Raw genomic sequence first — 16325 nt, forward strand, 5'->3', positions numbered from 1 at the left:
CTTTTAACTCTTCAAAGTGAGAAAAGAGTCGACTAAATGACTGAAAACTGCTAATGTAGTGGGTTGAGGGTGTGGTGGTTGGGGTGCGGGGGCGGGGGGGGAGAGGAGGTGGTCAAAGTTGAATTGATTTCAGCCATTATTCCATTTTCACATAGCTTTGTCTTCTCCCACAGCTTTTCATTCATGTTGTGTGGTTTTTCTTTTAACAGTCAGATTCCCCCCCCACTCCCTCACCTTTGTCAGCATCAAATTCCTCGGCAGGATCTATTAAGAATAGAGATGCCATCAAAACATTATTGATGTACAACAAACTGGTTTTAAAAGCAATGCAGCAATTATTTGAAGTGGATTCAAATTCAAAATATTTCTTCATCTGCCTCCCATTGCGTATAATTATTTCGGTATTTTTGATATGTGATTATTCATGTTTCTGTGTTAAGTATGTCATTTAAATATAATTTCCTTAATTTTATTTTTGTCTTGCTTCCTTCTTTTGTGTATTTCATTTTTTTCCTTGATACTTGTACCTGACTTTCTTGCTTCATCATTTCCTGTCCTGATCCTAACTGTTATCCCCAAGATGCCGCGGATTATCCTTACTTGCCCTTCATCTTCAGATGAGGAATTGAGTCAGTTAACATTAGAGCAGGATGACTATTGCCTGGAACAATTTGAAAACTCAGACAGCAGTGATTATTCAGACTATTTAAATAGCGCATTTTATTCCCTATAAAATTAAGCCCCTCACACTAAGAAGAAACATTTCCCACAAAGATTCACCATTTTTCAAGTAGACAAAATGGCCCGCCTTATTCTGTAAGTTATTAGTTTGAAAAGGGACCATCTGCAGAAGGCAAGTTTAACACTTGTGACAGTATAACGGCCAGTGCCATTTTTGCGTTGCAATGATGGTTTCTGTTTTCTGCAAATTCGGTCGTTGCGTCTCATGTTCAAGCAACAAAAATGGGAGCTAGCAAGTTAAAGCATGTGACTGGCTGTGAAATGTGGTGAAGGGCAGTGTGAACATTTTTGCATCAGATGTATGTCGCTGAAGTGCCCATTTTCCTTTCAAAATGGTAACCACTCCGGATCTATGGTTGGGAAGGATCCCTGATCTGTGCTTGTTTGCAAATCTCGGCAGTGCTGAAATGAGTTAGTTGGTCTTACACTTGTTTGCAAGGCAAAATTTGCCTGAGTTTCTCTGGTTGATTGTTGTCTAGCGAGTTTTGCTGGAAGCTGTGCTATGTGCCCATCAGGTGAGGACAGGATAAGCTCTGCTGACATTCCTCCATTCCTCTCACTCCTGCCCGACTGTTAGGCCTCCTGCCGACACTGACTAAATTCATACCTGAAGAATGGCTACTATTGAGATTAGGGAGAAACTTGAAGGGGTAAAAAAACCCAATCACATGAAAAACTTCGAAGGATTCCCATAAATCACATATGTGCAAAATGTGAATATAATGCGAATTGTACACTGGCAATTAGTCACAGTGCCAGTGAATTGTTCATTTCTTTCATTCTGGGATATTTTTACCCTTTTAATATTTCACCAAAGTTGAATGTTTTTTTTCTTTCTTTCAATAAAATGACCACCTAAAACGAGTCTGCCTTTTGCATGAAGTCATTTAGAAATGAATTGTTTTCTCCAGTTAGGCTATGATAGATCTCCCTGCCATCTGTACAATAAGCTCCTCTCCAGCAGAGCTGACAAAGATCTGTGCACAGAGTTTATTGCGGCAGTGGATGCTGTAAGGTTTGTGATTTTAAAATAAAGAAGGTAAACAGGAAATGTGTTGCAAAATCAGGATAAGAGAATTTTTAAAAATTCATTCACGGGATGTGGGCGTCGCTGGCCAGGCCAGCACTTATTGCCCATCCCTAATTGCCCTTGTTCAGAGGGCATTTAAGAGTCAACCATATTGCTGTGGGTCTGGAATCACATGTAGACCAGACCAGGTAAGGACGGTAGATTTCCTTCTCTAAAGGACATTAATGCAACAGATGGGTTTTTATAACAATCAGCAATGGTTTCATGGTCATCATCAGACTTTTAATTCCAGATTTTTTTTTATATTGAATTCAAATTCCACCATCTGCCATGATGGGATTCAAACCCGGGTCCCCAGAGCATTACCCTGGGTCTCTGGATTACTAGTCCAGTGGCAATACCACTATGCCATCGCCTCCCCTAAAGGGCATGAGATTATAATCTAAGAACTCCACAAGCTAAATTGAACTGAGTAGAGTCTGTGCACTTGCGCCACAACTACTGATTAGATTGAAGCATTTAGGAGAAAACTGGATTCACTCCTGTTTCGTCTGGTTGTGGGATAGGGGAAAGATGAAAAATGAGTCGGCTCAGATCCTGAAACGGGATCAAAGTGGATGGATTGAATTAGCCTTTCTCATTCCACTGCCCTTATGTTATGGTTTAGATCCAGCTAGTAACCAAGCATGTGTACACAAACAGATGTTGGCAGCATTAAATAGCTCACCAGATTTTTCTTTTATAGTTCAGGGAATCGTTTCTCATCACATGTAGAATGCCATGAAATAACTGAGAATAAAGGCAAAGCAATTACCATCCTTCCCTGCTGATACTGTACAAGCCTGAGGTGGTACTCAGCCATGCTGAACAGAGAGAACCACAGTTCATCCTCCAGTCAGTATTGATTTAGCTGATATCAGAGGGGGCAATTAGTCACAGTGCCAGTGAAGGAGGAAATGAACTAGGCTACCTGCTCTTTTGAATGCCACCCACTGGTCCCTGATGAAATGTGCATGTGTGCAAATGGATTTTGGGGGAGGACAGAGTTGGGCTCAGTTATGACACTGCACCGTCAGATAGCCTGTGACTTTTACTAAAGGCAAGGACAGTTGTGGGACTGTACACCGGCCGAAGTCACTTTGGACTGCAGAATAATTCAGTCAATTGCATTCATTTAAAAAAAATGAAAGCATAAGAACAAACTTTAACAGAAAACCTGCTGACTCGATCCTGATCCTTAAATTGATGTTCAAAAAATGAATAATTTTACTCTCGGTTGTAAAAGCCAGTTGTATAATTAGTACATGTGTGTCTTTGTCCTGGGTTTGGGCAGTTATACTGAGAACTGCGTCCTATCCCCTCTTTCTGTCATTCTGAGATTTTACCCTTATCATGTTTCACCTAAAATGTTTTGAATAAAATATAAACATCAAAACAATCGTGCTGTCGTTTTGTAAATGAATATTTAAAATTATCGCCTCTTCCTCTTCGTTTTGTATTAGTTCTCTCCACAGCCCATGTGATAACCTCTTTTCTCGTAGAGGGTGTGGGGGCCACAAGGGGCTGCCAAGGGTGTTGTGCAATCTAGAATAATGGAGTGAGTCACTAACATGCAGGAAAGAAGTAAAATTCACAAGATCAGGGCAGAAGAATCGAGGAATGAGGTTATAATCTAAAGATGCCACAAGCTAAATTCAGCTTTGAGACTTCATTTCATACTTAGATTTGTTGGTTTGTGCAATTAGTAGTGATTAGGTTGCAATACTTACAATACTTGATTCATTCCGAAATCATCAGGGATATGGGTGTGGGTTAGGGGAAAGAAGGAAAATAGCCAGGTCAGGCCTAGAAACAGGAGCTGGAGGCAAGAAAAAAGCTGCTGTTATGTTATAGCTTAACTCTAGCTCATAACCAACAAGCAGGTGTTGGCAGCACTAAAGAGCTCACTAAATTTTTCTTTTATGAGTTCTCAGAATAGTTTTTCATTGCACGAAGAATGACATGGAGTAACTGAGAACAAAGGCAAGGCAACCGTCTTTCCCTGATGGTAAATGTGCAGGCCTGATGTGGAACTCTGTCGTACAGAAAGGCCCACAGTTCAGCCTCCAGTCTGTGCCAAGTTAGCTGATGTCAGAGGGAGCAATTGGCTGCAGTGCCACTGGAGGGGGCGAATGAACTAGACTACCCGCTCTTTTGAACACCAAATGCTAATTTCGGCTGAAATGTGTACGTACGTGTGTAGATTTCGGGTGAATTCAGAACTGGGATCAGTTGTGGCACCCCATGCTTGGATAGTCTGCAGCCTTTACAATGGAGCCTCATGCATTGACAGTGGCCACTTGAGCAAAGTAGGTGAGGGTTGCCACCCCCGAGGGGATTGTAAACCTGCACAAGTCACTTAGGATGACCAAATAATCTTGATAATTGCTGTTATTAAAATTGTGGAAATCAAAAGCAAACTTTCTGCAAACAGAAAATTTACAAACATTCACAAAAAAGCACTCTTGCTTCTGAGTCATTAGATTAACTGGGCTCGCAAGTACTGAGGGAGTACTGCACTGTTACAGGAGCCGTGTTTTGGATGGATGTTAAATCGAGGCCCCGTCTGTCCTCTCAGGTGACCGCAAAAGATCCTGTAGCACTATTACGAAGAACAATAGGAGAGCCATCCCTGGTGTCCTGGCCAATGTTTATCCCTCAACCAATGTCACTAAAACATGTTATCTGGTCATCATCACTTTGTGGGAGCTTGCTGTGTGCAAATTGGCTGCCGGATTTCCAACATTACAACAATGGATACACTTTTGAAGCATTTCAATGTCTGTAAAGCACTTTGGGATATCCTGAGGTCTTGAAAGGTGTTAGTTATTTTTTCAATTTTGCTTTCAGGCTTGAAAAGGTCAGCTATGTAAACTGATGTGAATTTGGCTCTTGATAAATTTGGACAGTTACAGTGAGAACTGTGTACTATCTTCCTTTCCTGTCATTCTGAGATTTTTTTTACCCTTTTAATATTCCATCTAAATAGTTTTTCCTTTTTAATAATATATAACCATCTAAGAGTATTGATGTGCCTTTTATATAAACATATTTTAAACAATTTCCTTTCCCTTGTTTAAAAGTTCTTTCCACAGCTTCTTGCAAGAGCTGGCAGACGGTGTGGTATTCAAGATTTTAAAATAATGAAATGAATCATTAGCAATGGGTAAGCAGGTATATTTTGCAAATTCCAGATAGGAGAATCATGGAATGAGATTATAAACTAAAAGAGCTACAAGTTAATTAAATTTGGTCCAGTAATTTTTCCTGTTAAATTCTATAACACCAAGAAATAAAAACTCTATCGCATCAAAAACAAGTGCTAACCCAGATGTAAAAAAAGTTAAGCATTTCCGACTTGTTTCACCTTTTCCCGTAACTCCAAAAATATGTTTCAGCGTTATCAGTTTTAGGTGTGGAGGGCATTTGGGAATAGTGCTTGAAAGTTGGAACAGTCAGCCACAAAAAGTGGACATTAATATGGAAATAGGAATTGCTAAATGACCGAGGGCCCATCTGATTTGCCTTCTACCATCCTGGTAGTCGCATGATAATGGAACTGTTGACTAATCGCAGCAATCAATCCCTCTTAATTTGTCTGGAACAGAGCCAGAAATGACATGAGGAAAGCCCTAGTGTTGGAGAACTTTGGGAACCATAGGTCCAAAGTCACCTCTCACAAGCATACCATGGTTTGCCACAGGTCAGGTTCCAATTTACCCATATATTGTTATGTCAGCCATTGTGACTTTCAGATCAAATTCACCTAAGCCCTAACAGATTTGTCAACTGACAAAAAAGTTGGGGCACCTCCAGCACGTGAATGAGGAAACACAGGAAAGAAATTAATATCTCAAAATGCAGTGTCATTCTTCAGGAAATTAGGCCCTTAAATTTTTAGCAACAGCTTAACGAGAAATCTTCTCTCAAAACAAAGGCCTGTGGTGGCCTGAAAATGCGAATACTTCAAAACACTGGTCCCCTTCCAATTGATTTGAGCAAAGCCTAAACTATTCTTCTTGGAGTTTTTCTGCCAAAGCACAATTGACTCATGAAAACATCATGCAAAAATATTTCTGCCATATACTGTCGGTCAAAGTGTCTGCAATTAATGAAGCCTTTGTGAGTTATTTGGTTGAGATATATAACAGGTTAGATGCAGTCTTTCACTGGAGCATCATGATGATTTCACTCCAGAATATAGTTTGCAAAGAAATGAGGTTTCAGAATGGTTTGTTTGGAAAGTTAAAAGGACCAGTGGTTAACAAGAGAACTACCTTGAACCTGAGGGTTACCTAGAACTGATTAGCCCTGAATTAACTCTGGAAAAAGAAAGGATTTTAGCTAAATAGCAAGTGGAGGAAAAAGAGATTTGTAAGTAGCACATTAGAAATCTCTGATAAAGACTGTCCTGGCTTTGTACATATGGTTCAAGTTACTAGTACCTGGCTACAACTTTACCTTCACCCTGTTAGCCCTCTGTCCCTCCCCTACAGCAAATACAGAGTCAGTGCTGGCAGACAAAAAGACTGACAGCACCAGCTGGATCAAGAATGTGAACTGTGGCTCCGTCATGGAATAACATCACAACTCAGGATCTGGTTTCAATCCAGCGGTAAGCAAATCAAGAAAATGCATCGGTCAAGTTCAAATTACACGGGGGGTGTTCAATCACAATAATAGTGCTCTTTGAACAAACTGCCATCATCTGGACCTCTGAGCATGGAGGGCTTATAGAAATTCATAATAAAAAAAAATGTGGGGTTGATTTTAGCTCTACTTGCTCGGTAGAAACTGGAAGGTGGGCACTTTTAAAATCAAACTTACTCGCTTGGAACACAACTCTTTCCCACCATTTCTGATTTTAACTTACAGGCAGATGAAGCATCCAGGCAAGAGGTGCAAATCAGGGACCCATTATGTCAATGCCACCCCGATTGCATAGTCACTGAGCTCTGAGAAGAGATGCTGAGGATTTCTGGCCAGGTTGAAGCAGGTCGGCAGATAGAAAAGGCCCTCTAAGGTAAGTGTGAAACTTTCCTTTGTCTGCCAGGAAGAGCAGGAGAGTTCCTCCAGATCCCACAAGTCAAGTCCCAATGCCCCCTCTGCCCCAACTCTCTTCTCCACCTTTCCCTCCTAAAATCTTCTCCCCGCCACATAGCTACTAACCAGCCAAGGGTTTCCCAATCTTTCCCTGCTGCCGGCAGTCTCTTTGTGCCCTCTTCTCATTTTCTCTGGCTGGAAAGTGGCCCAACACAATTTAGTTGTCTAGGTAGAAAGTACCTGGGACTAGAAACATTTCCCTCCTCGATGAAAAATTTGAATAAAATTGGAGACCAGCCATTTGTAGACCAGTGCTGCAAGTGACTGTTTTGAGGGGTGGCAGTTTAATTCGCTAATTGTATTTCCTTTTCCAACCCCGGGCCTGATTTTAGCTGTGGGCCAGTTTTGGGCGGGCGAATAGCAGCGCGAGTTAAAGTCTCTTATGCTGCTACTGAAATGAGGGGCAGGGCATCTCGACTCCCTGTCCCCTTTTAAATCCCGCCGGCCGACTCCCCGCCCATTCCAGAAAGTCAGCAGAAAGGGACAGAAAACCGCACGGCTTGGAGGCACTCCTGCTCCTCCTGGCCTCGCAGGAAAGCAAAAACACTCACTTGTTTGGGCCTCTTCTGGCTCCGAACCCTTTTCCTGCTGCCTTGACCTGGCTGGAAAGGCACAGTGGCTTCCCTCACCGTCTGCCCATTTAAAATGAAGTCATCGGGACATGACAGGTATCCATACACACAGGACCCCGATGCCTTTCGGAAATATACTTGAATCCTGTATAAACTGTTTACTGGGATATTCTGTTCCCTTTACTCAGCTTAACTTTTCTGCAAGTGCCAAACACAGTATCAAATACAATATGTTCACTAGCGTTTGAAATTAAATGGCACTTCGAATAGTCTCTATTCAGTGCCTTGATGGGAATAGATATTCTGTTACTAAAATAACTCAATGTTGAGTGAAATTTTAAATTAGACAGACAGAAGTCCTTTAGAGTTTTGATTAATGGGAGTCGAGCCCAGTAACAGGGAGTGCTGGCTCTTAACAACAAAATATCAGCATAGCAGAATTTCAATACCAGGTGTATTTCAAAGGTTAGCACATGGGGCTTTAGCAACTGACTGTTTTAAGAAATGGATGATGTACAGGTACAGTGTCTCAATTCTGGCAACCTGAAAACCTGGAGATGTCCGAAAGTCGGACATTTATATAAACTGCCATATATCGGTTTTAATTCTTATTAAATTTGTAAAATAACTCAGCGGCTTATTCGACTAGGTGCTGCATTGTCATGCTGGACTAGTTATCAGCTTCGCATGCTGGTCGTCTTCTGCGCCCTGAGTGGCCCGAGCGACCCGTGATCCCACCCGACCCGATCCCCCTGACCTGACCCAGCTCGAACTGCTTGGCCCGAACTGCCCGATCCGAAATATGGCAAGATCCAAAATACGGCACGGATTTGGTCCCGAGGTTGTTGGTTTTGAGACGCAGTGTCTGTAGTAATCGCAAGTTGAAATACAGTCAAAAGCTCAGCTTCCAATTACAGTAGCTTTGATTAAAAACAGAAGAAGCTGGAAATACTCAGCTGGTCAGACAGCATCTGTGGAGAGAGAAACAGAGTTAACATTTTAGGGTGGTGATGTTTCTTCAGGCTGTTTTTATTTCGTGTTTCCTGTATCCCCAGTATTTTGCCTATTTGTTGCTGTATTCTAGATGTTGATTCAGTTTCCTCTTTCGGGGCGAGAATTGGTGACACACACCCGACATTGAGGAATGTGAAGAAATGTGTAATTTCAACAGGGGTGCCTCCTTAACATTTTATGTCTTTGCTGTGCACCAGGAGGACCCAGGTTACATGATTTCCCATTCTATTTAAAGGCTCAGTTCCCTTGCAGTGGTAGAGGAGGCTTGGAGTTTTGAACATTATCTTGCGTGAAACAGAAGCGGAGTAATGGAAGGGAGGAGAGCAAAGCCTGTTCCCAGGTTCAACAAAGTGCCCTTGGATGTACGGTTGAGTGCAGTAGGAAGGTCCTGTTTCCCAGTACTGAGAAAAAGAAATTTGAAGTCACTACAGAAGGCATGGTTGGATGTGGTGCAAGTGGTCAGCTGTGGATCTGTCATCATTTGGATCTAGTGCAGGAAACGTTTCAAAGATATGACCATGTCAGGACAAGTGAGCAAAGTTGCAGATTCAGCTATATCCTATAGTGCACCCACATCTCTCTGTCTTGTCAACTGTACTTCATTTACATCACTCCTCTTATGCCCTCCACTTTCAGCAACACCCATCAGTCCATTTTTCAATGTACTTTCTTATCCACCCCTTCATCTATCAGCCTTTACCATTCATCCCAATATTCATCCAATTTGATAGCACGTCAGTGCTCCCCCTTAATTCTCATTATACAGTTCAAGTGGCACTCAACATGTTCCCCAAGTGCATGCCAGTGCCACTCGTGATGCGTCTGCCTGATTGTCTCCCATACCAGATAATTACCTTACAGGCTCTGCAGCAACTTGTTAGGAAATAGAGATAGTTTAAGTTGTATTGGTATTTGTGGGTGTTAGGAATGAGTTTTAGCTTTAAAGTTTAAATTTGATTTGTATTTCTGTATTTGTGTGTTAAGAAAAGGTCAAATTGAGTTTTAGTTTCACTTTAAAAGGTGCCTGCATTTCTAGTGAGAGTTTTACGACTGTTGCATCTAAGTTAAACAAACAAGAGTAGAGAAACTGGGCTGTTGCCTAGCAATAGGGGTTCAGAGAAGCAGGTCCCTCTCACAGACACAAACACAAGAAACTAGAAACAGCAGTTTGATTTGAAAGCTGTTTGAGTTCAGTTGGTTTTGAAGACAGCTGCCAGGAGAGAATGGAGCAAAGGGGGCAGATAGTCGGTCCCAAGCTAAAGAAAGGACTCCAAAATCCAGGGGAGTGGAACAGGAGAAAGTCTCAAGCAGACCTTGTGGTCAAAAGAAGGACAGGAACCGTTATGTCAAGTTAAGAGTGAAGGGCAGAGAGAAAAGCTCCAAGCTTCAGATTTAAAGAAACAAAAGCTGCAGAAAGCAGATTTAAAGTGAGAACAGCTTGTAAGAGGCAAGAAGGTCCAAAGAGACAACCAAAGGTCTGTAATTCTTTGCAATGGGCATGTGAAGCAAGTGTACTGTTGATGGCTGAGTCGGTGAGAGAGAGTGCATGAAGGCAGCTTGAATGCATGTGGTGACCCAGGGAAGAGGAACATTGGGAGGAGAGTTCGAAACCTTGGAAGTGTGGCCCCTTTCGGAAGGTTTCTGAGAGAAAGCGTCAGTTTGGGAGAAAATTCCAGAGTGAGTTCTTGGAGAGTGGAGATTGGAAACCCCCGTGTGAAAGACGGAGTTCAGTGAGACTGGTTGGCTCATGCTGTAACAAACATCTGGGGGGCTGGGGGGAGTTGATGAGAGATCCATAGTATCTGGTTGAGATGGCATCTGTCACTTGGTTTCAGAGAGTGGTGTGTCTGACTACAGTTCGCCTATTGGTATACATGGACGGTGTACCTACTGTGAACATTAGAGTATAAAATAGCTTCTGTAACTTGTTTTATCCTTACAAATCTGTATATATCTGTAAAGGTTTAGCTGTGGGTGAAGGAGTATTGTAATACAGTTAATCCCTTGTTAACAAAAGGGTAAACATTTATTAAAAAGTTCAGTCATGATGACTCTGTTCAGTAGCCCCTCTCCATGTATCTAAACAAACAAATTAAAAATTAGGATCTATCAGGCTGGGTTCCACCCTGGAATCAGGCTTGTCCAGTGGTAACCTTAGCTGGGGATCATAGCAAACTCACCAAGTCTCCTATGACAGCGCCTCCCAAACCAATGACCTCTGCCACCTAGAAGGGCAACAGCAGCAGGTGCATGGCAACACCACCACCTGCAAGTACCCCTCCAAGTCACATGCTGTCCTGACTTGGAAATCTATTACTGTTGCTTCATTGTCACTGAGTCAGTATCCTGGAATGCACTACTAGTGTTCCCTCTAAGCTGGGCGGCCACACAGCAGCCCAGAAGTTTATGCACAGGCCAAGCACAAGTTGTCCCCTTTTGTATTTTAAGGGTATCTGGCATATAATGGGCTAATGTGGGACTGGGAAACAGTACTGCCCACTGTGATGTAAAGAGAGACATGACCTGAGACTAGGGTAACTTATAGGCTGGACAGGGAACTATGTAGAAGCAAGCATGGAGTTAGCTCATAACTTGGGTGATATCCTGTATATATGTACATAGTTGTATGCTATCAATAAATAGTTAATATTCAACCATACAAGCCTCAGAACCACTTTGTGAGACCTACTCAACGGACATAACAGATGCAACACCTTTAAGTTACTGTGTGCGCACAACCAGGCAAAAATAAATTAAAGGGCCTGTGCTCTCAGATGAATAGGTTGCACACAACAACAAAATAAATTAATGGGAATGTTGCTCACTACCTATCAACACTCTGGGAGTATCTGCACCACATGGACTGCAGCGGTTCAAGAAAGCAGCTCACCACCACCTTCTTGAGGGCAATTAGGGATGGACAATAAATACTGGCCTAGCCAGTGACACCCACATCCTTGAAGAATGAAGAAAAGCCCCTCTCTATCTCTGCTGAAGCGACAGGAATGCACCACATAGGAATGCTAGAGGGAGAGAGAGAATGAGTTTCACTGAAGGTACCTTGCATGAATATTTTTGAAAATGTGTTGATATACTTAATTTATTAAGTCATATTAAAGTTATTACTTTGTGACACTTTCCCCTGTTCCTCCATTCATGACAGGCGATTGTCAACTCTGCTTTTCATGTATTTATTGAAGGCATGAATTGACTGACAGCAATTAGTGAATGTGGAAAGAATAGATGGATGAAACTGCCTCAGAAGACAGTGGAGGGAAGGGGGCGAGGCTCATTAAATATTTTTCAAATGGACTTGGATAGATTCTTGTTAGGCAAAGCAACCAAAGGTTACTGATCGGAATGTGAAACACAAGCAGATCAGCCATGATCTTATTGAATGGTGGAGCAGGCTCAAGGGGCTGAATGGCCTACTTCTGCTCCTATTTCATATGTTGGTATGTACAGGACTGATTGTGTAATTGGGGATGTGTGAGAATTGGGGCAGAGGAAGGGATGTGGCAGATATTTTGCTCCAGTGTGTGTCTAATTAAACCTTTGAGTTATCGGAGGATCCATGGTAGTTCAAGTAGCAAAGAGATCAGATGTTCTGGCATTGGGAATCTCATCTTCCTCCTCCTCCTCCACCTCTCCATTGGAATCCTCATCAGATGAACTGTGATCAGTGACTTGTTCCTCCTGCACCTCCAGTCCTCACTGCTGCACTATGTTGTTCAGAACACAGCACACCATTATTATCCTCGAGACCCTTGCTGGTGAGTACTCAAGGATGCTTCCTGATCTTTCCAGGACCTGAAGCACACTTTTGTATGTAATAGCTTGCTCGGTGGTATCTGGTTGTTGTTTGGTTTGTGTTATAGCACTGTGGTGTTTCTCGGTTACCAGACCGCAACCAGGTTTGCAGGGGGAGGGTATCCTTTGTTTCCTAGCAACCACCCTCAAGGCTGGTTCCAGGCCTGACCACGTCAGGGCTGTTGAACTGTTGCAATCTGAAAGCAGCATGGTCCACCTGAATGAACCTTTCCTTGTGATTAGACAGCAGCTGAACATTGCTGGGATGAAACCCCTTGCCGTTGACAAATTCTCCTGTTTGATCTGGGGTGCTCGGATTGTCGTGTGTGCAAGCGATGGCACCCTGAATCTGTGGGAACTCAGCCAGAGACTCAAATCCCAGTGCTTGCTCATTCTGGCTACTGTTATCAAAAGGAAAGTTTACATACCTTCAACTCTGGCAAGCAATCCCTCCACTTTTTACATTTTATGTATACCTGTCCTATATGTACATGTGAGTCGACTGCGGGACCCTTGCTATCTCTTCAATACCACCCTGGAAGGAGTTGGAGGGAAAGAAATTGGTGGTGACTTTCACAGCCACTGTTAAATGTGTGTCCACCAGGTCCAGCAGGGAGCAGGTCATCTTCAATGAGGCATTAGATGTCTATGAATACCTGATGTGACAATCTCTACCTTCAGAAAAACATCTCCTCTGAAAGGTCAAGGAAGCTGAACCTCTACCTGTGAGCCCTATTAGATGGGTCTCCTTCGAGCTTCAATTCTCTGTTGTCCCCTCTCTGCTGGCCACGTGCAACTCCGCCCACAGCACGGCCTTGCTGCTGCTGACCCACATTCTCTTTCTAGTTCCAAATCAAAAACAGCCATAGTGTCAGCCATCATGAGTTTCTCTGTTTAAACAACTCTACTGTCTCCCAATCACTCCCTCCCACCAAGTATTGTCACCAAACCATGTCCCAGAGGGAACTGAGAAAGCAGTTACGAGCACTTATTAATCTCAGGACTTTGATCGTTTACCATTTTGACAAAGAGTACCCAAGACTCAAGACTGCCCAACTTTGTCTCCATTTCCTGAAATCTATGCAGTAAGCTCACCAGCACCTTCTCAAGGGCAACAAGGGATGGGCAATAAATGCTGGCCCAGCCAGTGAAGCCCACATCCCGTGAATGAACTTTTAAAAAAGTAGCCATTTGTTCCATATACTCCTGGCCACACTATAGGAGCTCTATTTAAATAGGTTAATGAGCATCCCACTTCTCTACGCTGGGGTTCTCTGACACCCCCAATATCTGTCACTGTTTTAAAAGAATGTAACTGGGTGCATTTTTCATATTTGATAGTTCAACCCCTCTTCCACCTTTCCCATTTGTTGTGGGAGGGTTAATACCGAGGCCATCATAACTGTGAGGCAGACTGTTTGCCGCTGCCAAAATAAAGCATTACATAAACTAATAGTCACTCCCAGCATGTTGGCAGAACAAGTGCTTGAGTCTGATGGTGTTGGATTTTCTGAAATGGTGGATATCGAGTTCTATGGCAAGTGTACTGCTGTCTTGGATGATTTTGATCTTTATAAGGACACTCGGACAGGCACCCTGAAAAGAATATTCATCAAATATGCCAGGAGAATCTTTAACTCCCCGTCAAATAACCATGTGGGCTTTAAGCACCCATTCTATACCTAGGAGTGAATGATGCCTAAGTTTGGGTCACTGAACTGTTTTACATCCATTAGTTTGGATTAGCCACTACTGGTCTCCACATAAATTACTGAGCAAATAAATTACCGAATCTTCAAGGAAGAAAGCAGACAGCCAAGCCATGAACTAACAATTGTTTATTAATCTTATGATTATAATTAATAGATTTAAACTTTAGTGTTCAGTTTGTTAGTCGATAGGGTTAACTCTTGGAATGAATAGAGAGATTACAAAGGCATTTAGGTTATTTTATGGTATTTAGCGCTTGGTGATTATAAATTAGCATTTGCGATCTGTGTCTGAGGTTGATGCACATTGGTCAGATTAATTTAGGATTAGACTCATTACATGGCTGAAAAGTTAACAGACTTTAATCTAATTTAATACTAATTGCTTGTAGTTAGCAATATTTTCAGAATTTATGACCATATCCATCAGGCGCCAGAGCATATGATCCTCGCCTTCCTCCGGAGGGTGTTGCTAGCACTTTTCAGATGTCAGACTGATGAATGGTGTCTGTAGGGGAGCTTTCCATTTCTGCTGGACCTCTGCTGCTGGGTAAATCTCCTATACATACTGGTAGACGTATCTGGATTAATTGCCTTAAATCTCTCCCCATCAAATTTGTGAATCATGTGCATTTCAGCGACACATTCACTGTATCTGACTATTGCAGCTTTTATTTGTTTTTAGCTTCAGCAATCTCTCTTGCTGTGCTCAGTGATGAGCTCTTTGATATCCTTTTTCAGGTAAAGAATAACATTTGTATCTCCTAATAAATCATCTCTGGCACTGTGACCTTGGTAGCCAATGAATTCTAGAATTTACAGGAACATGTTGTTCACATGAGTCTTTGTGACTTGTATTGGAATTTGCTCTTCTTGATTTCCCAGCATTTAGTCTAACTACTGACTCAATTCTGACGATACATGTAAGGTAACTCTTGGGGTAACATTTCGTCGACAGCTGCTTGAAAGCTGTTGTGCCTGAACCCATTTTGGTGAGTATTCTGTCACACCCCTGACTTGAGCATTGTTGAGTGTGGAGAGGCTTTGGGGGGGGGAACCAGTCATCACAGAGGACCCAAGCCTCTCTTGAAGCGACAGTGTCGATATGGGTGATCCAGCTAATCTTCTGGCATAGTGACCAGTAGGATGTTGACAGCGGTGGGGGTTGGTGGCGGGTGGAGGGGTGGGGGTGGTAGTGCTAAGTGCTGGTAGTGCTGTTGAAGCTCAGGGAGATGTTTGTTTTCTTTTTGGAGATAGGCACTTGTGTGCTCGTTGGTAGAGCTGAACTTACCACAAAGGAGTGTTTATGGTGGGTACTAAACTTCCAGTTAAAAATAACCCCATTACTCAGAACATTGTCTATACCCTATGGAGCTAGATATGATGCTGTCCAGCATTTTAATATAATCAGGAGTCACCTAATGGTGCTAAAATGGCATGTCAGGGACCTTACCTTCACTAACAGAAATGTCCCTTGTGGGATGTGCTGGGCAATAAATCATTTTTTATTACTGGTTTAAAATTCTAGATCGAGATAAAATCTGGCAAAGTTGATTTTCTATTATAGAATAATAGAATTACACAACACAGAAAGAAGCCATTTTGCCTACCGAGTCTATACTGGCTCTTTGAAACACCATCCAGTTTGAAACACTATCCAGTAACCCTGCAATTTTTTTTCTTTTTAAGTACGTGCATATATATCATATATGTATATAGAAAATATCTACCCAGCTCCCTTTTGAAAGTTACCATTGAATTTGCTTCAACCATTCTGTCAGGTAGTGGATTCCAGATCATCACAACTCTGGGTTTGAGTTTTAAAAAATTCTCCGCTAGTTTCTTTGTGATTATCTTAAACCTGTGCCTTACAGTTACTGATCCACCTTGCTAGTGGAAAAAAATCCTCCTTTTGCATTATGTGTATTATGTTCATACTGTGAATGGTTTTATACTGGAATTTTCAAACATGGATGGATTTTATCACAATTAATTTGAAGGACTGAGAGGGTCAGTCGGAGAACATTTTCCAGCCCTTGATCCGTAGTTCTCTAGGTTACGATACGTCAAGTGCATATCCAAATACTTTTTAAACGCTTATCTGAGGAAGGGTGCTCTTGCTAAAGAGGGAGTGCAGTGAAGGTTTACCAGACTGATTCCTGGGATGGCGGGACTGACATATGAGGAGAGATTGAGTCGGTTAGGATTATATTCGCTGGAGTTCAGAAGAATGAGGGGGGATCTCATAAAAACCTATAAAATTCTAACAGGACTAGATGGTGTAGATGCAGGAAGGATGTTCCTGAT

The 16325-nt window shown here is 42.3% G+C and overlaps 1 protein-coding gene and 1 long non-coding RNA gene across 4 annotated transcripts in view; one reads left to right on the forward strand and one right to left on the reverse strand.

Annotated features, from left to right (window-relative positions):
- Positions 1-16325, reverse strand: part of LOC144680686 (uncharacterized) — a 462270-nt gene that overhangs the window by 291114 nt on the left and 154831 nt on the right. The window lies entirely within an intron of this gene.
- Positions 1-16325, forward strand: part of LOC144680682 (muscular LMNA-interacting protein-like) — a 234053-nt gene that overhangs the window by 27256 nt on the left and 190472 nt on the right. The window contains exon 1 of one of the 3 annotated variants that reach the window (XM_078541928.1): positions 6798-6833. The exons of the other annotated variants lie outside the window; for them this stretch is intronic. The gene's annotated coding sequence lies outside the window, so the exon portion shown is untranslated. Of the gene's footprint in view, positions 1-6797; positions 6834-16325 lie in introns of those variants that run through there. 3 annotated transcript variants of the gene reach the window in all.

The sequence above is a fragment of the Cetorhinus maximus genome, chromosome 5, assembly GCF_964194155.1.
Source record: "Cetorhinus maximus chromosome 5, sCetMax3.hap1.1, whole genome shotgun sequence".
Classification (NCBI taxonomy): Eukaryota; Metazoa; Chordata; class Chondrichthyes; order Lamniformes; family Cetorhinidae; genus Cetorhinus; species Cetorhinus maximus.